The sequence below is a fragment of the Colobus angolensis genome, unplaced genomic scaffold, assembly GCF_000951035.1.
Source record: "Colobus angolensis palliatus isolate OR3802 unplaced genomic scaffold, Cang.pa_1.0 Scaffold478, whole genome shotgun sequence".
In the NCBI taxonomy this organism is placed as follows: Eukaryota; Metazoa; Chordata; class Mammalia; order Primates; family Cercopithecidae; genus Colobus; species Colobus angolensis.
Window position 1 is genome coordinate 167,199 of NW_012118243.1, and position 5,655 is coordinate 172,853.

A 5,655-nucleotide genomic window follows, 5' to 3' on the forward strand; every position below is an offset into this window, starting at 1 on the left:
TTAGCGTGTGATGGGACATTCAGGAGCACTTTGAGGCTTATGGTGAAAAAGGAAACATCTTGCGATGAAAACTGCAGAGTAACTTCTGAGCAACTGCTTTGCAATATGTGTATTCGTCTCATAGATTTAAACCGTTCTTTGGATTGAGCAGAATGAAATCACTATTTCTGTGGAAACTGAGGAAGGGCATTTGGGAACAATCCTTAGTACATGGAGAAAGAAATATCCTCAGGTAAAATCCAGAAGGAAGCTTTCTGTGAAACTACTCTGTGTTGTCTTAATTCCTCTCTCTTAGTTAAGCCTCTCCTTACATTGAGTCGTTTTATAACCCTGTATATGTTTAGCATGTGATGGGACATTCGGGAGCACTTTGAGGCTTATGGTGAAAAAGGAAATATGTTCATACCAAAACTGGATAGAAGCTTTCCGTGGAACTGCTTTATGATGTGTGCATTCCACTCACAGTGTTATACCTCTCTTCTCATACAGCATCAGGAAAATTCTTTTGGAGACACAGGTAAGAAGTGATATTCGGGAGCATGTTGATGCCGACAATGAAAAGGGAAGTAGCCTCAGACAAAACCAGGAAAGAAGCTTTCTAGGAAACTACTCTCTGATATGTGTAATCATCTCACAGAGATAAAGGTTACCTTTGATTACGCAGCTTGAAAACTGTCATGGATGGATCCATGAAGGGACTCTCGGGAGCATGCTCAGGACTATGGTGAAAAAGAAAATATCCTCAGATAAAAACTGGAAAGAAGCTTTGTGTTAATATGCTTTTTTCTATGTTTTTTTTGTGAGAACAAAGATGAAGCTTCCTTTACATTAGGCAGCTTGGAAACTCCCCCATGGATGGATCCGGGAAGGGAAATTTGGGATCATATTCGGGCCTATGGTCAAACAGGAAATATAGTCAGATAAAAACTGTAGAGAAGCTTTCAGAGAAACTGATTGGTGATGTGTGCATTCCACTCAGGGAGTTTTAATGGTCTTCTCAAAAGGCACAGTTTGAACACAGTTCCTATAAAACCAAAAGATTGTTATTCGGAGCCCATTGAAGACTATGGCGAAAAGTGGAATGTTGTCCAATAGAAAACAGAAAGAAGCACTTGAAGAAACTGCTCTCTGACATGCTCATTATTTTCACAGGGTTAAGCTTACTCTACATTTCCCAGTTTGAAAGCCATCCCCTGAGGGTTCTGCGAAGTGATAGTAAGTGGCAACCGGAGGCCTCTGTTGAGCAAAAAAGTGTCTCGCATCAAAAATTGGAGAGAAGCTTTCCCCACAACTCTTTTGTGATGTTTGTATTTGTCTCAAAGAGTTAAATGATTCTTTGGATTGAGCAATTCGAAATCACTGTTTCTGTGTAAATCTGAGAAAGGACATTTGGAGACGCTCCTTAGAATATCCTGAAAAAGAAGTAACCTCGGTGAAAAACAGGAAGGAAACTTTCTGTGAACCTGCTCTGTGTCACGTGAATTCTGCTCACACAGCAGAGGTTCTCTTTTTATTGAGCAGTACCATAAAACTGTTTTTGTTTAGACTGCACAGGGATATTCAGGAGGGATTTGACGGTTATGGTGAGAAAGGAAACGTCTTCAGATGGAATCTGGAGCGAAGCTTTCTGAGGAGCAGCTTTGTGACTTGTGCATTCCACTCACAGAAACATACCTTTCGTCTCCTAAGCATTCCGGAATCCTTTTCAGTGAAAAAGCTACCAGGATACATTCTGGAGTATAGGGACCTCTATAGTGAAAGAAGAAATAACTTCAGACGTAACTGGAATACAGATTTCTGTGAAACTGTTTCGTGTTAGATATATCTATTCATCTCACATAGTTCAAAACTTTCTTACATTATGCAGTTTGGAAACTCCGTCATGCACGAATCCACGAAGGGATATGCGGGAGCACATTCAGGCCTACGGTGAAAGAGGAGATATCTTTAGATAAAAACTGGATAGAGGCTTTCTGAGAAACTACTTGTGTTGTATGCATTCTGCTCAGGGAGTTATACCCCTTTTCGCACACAGCAGTGTTGAAACACTGTTCCTGTGTAACCGAAAAAGTGATATTTTGCAGTGCACTGAGAACTATGGCAAATAGTGAAATACACTGAAATAACATCGAGAAAGAAGCGTTTCAAGAGTCTGCTCTCTGATATGTGCATCCATTTCACAGAATTTATGCTTACTCTATGTTGCCCAGTTTCGAAATTCTGTCTTTGAAGAATCTGTGAAGGGATATTTAGTGATGCCCGGAGGCTTGCGGTGAGCAAGGAAACATTTTCCGATGAAACCTGCAGAGTAAGTATTTGAGCTACTGCTTTGTGATGTGTGTATTCGTCTCATAGATTGAAACCGTTCTTTGGATTGAGCCGATTGAAATCACTGTTTTTGTGGAATCTGTGGAAAGACATTTGGGAACGATCTTTAGAACCAGCAGATAGAAATATCCTCAAGTAAATTCCAGAAGGAAGCTTTCTGTGAAAGTACTCTGTGTCGTATTAATTCCTCTCACTTAGTTAAACCTCTCCCAAGGTTGAGTAGTTTTATTACCCTGTGTATGTTTAGTGTGTGATGGGACATTCGGGAGCATTTTGAGGCTTACGGTGGAAAAGGAAATATGTTCAGACCGAAACTGGAAGGAAGCTTTCCGAGGAACTGCTTTGTGACGTGTGCATTCCACTCACAGTGTTATACCTCTCGTCTCATACAGCATCGGGGAAACCCTTTTGGAGAAGCAGGTACGAAGTCATATTCGGGAGCACGTTGATGCCGATGATGAAAAGGGAAATAGCCTCAGACAAAACCTGGAAAGAAGCTTTCTAGGAAACTACTCTGTGATATGTATAATCATTTCACATAGATAAAGGTTTCTTTACATTACACAACTTGAAAACTGTCATGGACGGATTCACGAAGGGTATATCGGGAGCACACTCAAGACTACGGTGAAAAAGGAAATATCTTCAGATAAAAAACGGAAAGAAGCTTTCTGTGAATCAGGTTTTTTTTGTGTTTATTCTTCTCACATAGATGAAGCTTTCTTTACATAATGCAGCTTGGAAACTCCCTCGTGGATGGATCCACGAAGGGATATTTGGGATAACATATGGGCCTATTTTCAAATAGGAAATACAGTCAGATAAAAACTGGAGAGAACGTTTCGCAGAAACTGCTTGGTGATGTGTGCATTCCACTCAGATAGTTTTAATGTTCTTCTAATAAGGCACAGTTTGAACACTGTTCCTGTAAAACCAAAAGAGTGAAATTCGGAGCACATTGAAGACTATGGCAAAAAGTGAAATGTCGTCCAATAAGAAACAGAAAGAAGCACTCAAAGAAACTGTTCTCTGCCATGCCATTCTTTTCACAGGGTTAAAGCTTACCCTACATTTCCCAGTTTGAACTTAGGCCTCTGAGGGTTCTGCGAAGGGATAGTAAGTGGCAACCAGAGGCCTGTGTCGAGCAAGGAAATGTCTCCCATCGAAAATTCGAGAGAAGTTTTCTGTGCAACGCTTTTCTGATGTTTGTGTTCTTCTCAAAGTGTTAAATCATTCTTTGGACTGAGTAGTTTGAAATCACTGTTTCTGTTGAATTTGAGAAAGGACATTTGGAGACGCTCTTTAGAATACCTTGAAAAAGAAATAACCTCAGATAGAAACCAGAAGGAAGTTTTCTGTGAACCTGCTCTGTGTCACGTGAATTACACTCTGAGTTAAGCTCCTCTTTTCAGTGAGCAGTATCATAACACTGTATTTTTTTAGACTGCGAAGGGATATTCAGGAGATATTTGAGGGTTACGGTGAGAAAGGAAACGTCTTCAGATAGAAACTGGAGAGAAGCTTTCTGAGGATCTGCTTTGTGACGTGTGCATTCCACTCACAGAAATATACCTTTACTCTCCCAGAGGATTGCGGAATCCCTTTTGGAGAAAAAGCTACCACGATACATTCAAGGGTACAGGGACGGCCATGGTGAAACAGGAAATACCGTCAGACAAAAAATGGAAAGAAGATTTCTGTGACATTGCTTCCTGTTAGATATAACTATTCATCTCGCATAGCTCAAACCTTTCTTATATTACGCAGTTTGGAAACTTCATCATGCACGAATCTGCAAAGGGATATTGGGGAGCACATTGAGGCCTACGGGGAAAGAGAAGATATCTTCAGATAAAAACTGGATAGAAGATTTCTGAGAAACTACTTGTGATGTATGCATTCCGCTCAGGGAGTTATACCTCTTTTCTCACAAGGCAGTGTTTAAACAATGGTCCTGTCAATCCGAAAAGGTGATATTTCTGAGCGCACTGAGGACTATGGCAAATAGTGAAATATACTGAAATAAAATTGTGAAAGAAGCGTTTCAAGAATCTGCTCTCTCATATGGGCATTCACTTCACAGAATTTATGCTTACTCTATGATACCCAGTTTCAAAATTCTGTCCTTGAAGAATCTGTGAAGGGATATTTAGTGGCACCCAGAGGCTTGTGGTGAGCAAGAAAACATGTTTCAATGAAACCTGCAGAGTAAATTTCTGAGCAACTGCTTTGCGATATGTGTTTTCATTTCATAGATTTAAACCGTTCTTTGGATTTGGGAGATTGAAATCACTGTTTTTGTAGAATCTGAGGAAGGACAATTGGGAACGATCCTTAGAACACGTAGAAAGAAATATCCTCAGGTAAAATCCAGAAGGAAGCTTTCTGTGAAACTACTCTGTGTCATCTTAATTCCTCCCAGTTAGTTATGCCTCACCTTATGTTGAGTAGTTTTATAACCCTGTGTATGTTTAGCATGTGATGGGAATTTCAGGAGCACGTTGAGGCTTACAGTAATAAAGGAAATAGTTCAGACCGAAAGTGGAGAGAAGCTTTCCAAGGAACTGCTTTGTGATGTGTGCATTCCACTCACAGAAATATACCTTTTTCTCCTAGAGGATTCCGGAATCCCTTATGGAGAAAAAGCTGCCAAGAGACATACGGGAGTACAGGGACGGCTATGGTGAAAAAGGAAATATCCTTGGACAAAACTGGAGAGAAGATTTCGATGGAACTGCTTCGTGTTAGATATATCTATTCATCTCGCATATTTCAGAGCTTTCTTATATTACACAGTTTGGAAACTCTGTCATGCATGAATCCACGAAGTGACATTTGGGAGCATATTCAGGCCTACATTGAAAGATGAAATATCTTCAGATAAAAATTGGATAGAAGCTTTCTGAGAAATTACTTGTGTTGTATTCATTCAACTCGGGGAGTTATGTCTCTTTTCTCACAAGGCAGTGTTTAAAAACTGTTCCTGTGTAACCGAAATATTGATGTTTTGGAGCACATTGAGGACTATGGCGTATAGTGAAATATACTGAAATAAAATCAAGAGAGAAGTGTTCCAAGAACCTGCTCTCTGTTATGTGCATTCACTTCACAAATTTATGCTTACTCTATGTTGCCCAGTTTCGAGATTCTGTCTTTGAAGAATCTGTGAAGGGATATTTAGTGATGCCCAAAGGCTTGTGGTGAGCAACGAAACATCTTCCGATGAAACCTGCAGAATAACTTTCTGAGCAACTGCTTTGTGATGTGAGTATTCATCTCATAGATTTAAACCGTTCTTTTGATTGAGCTGATTGAAATCGCTGCTTT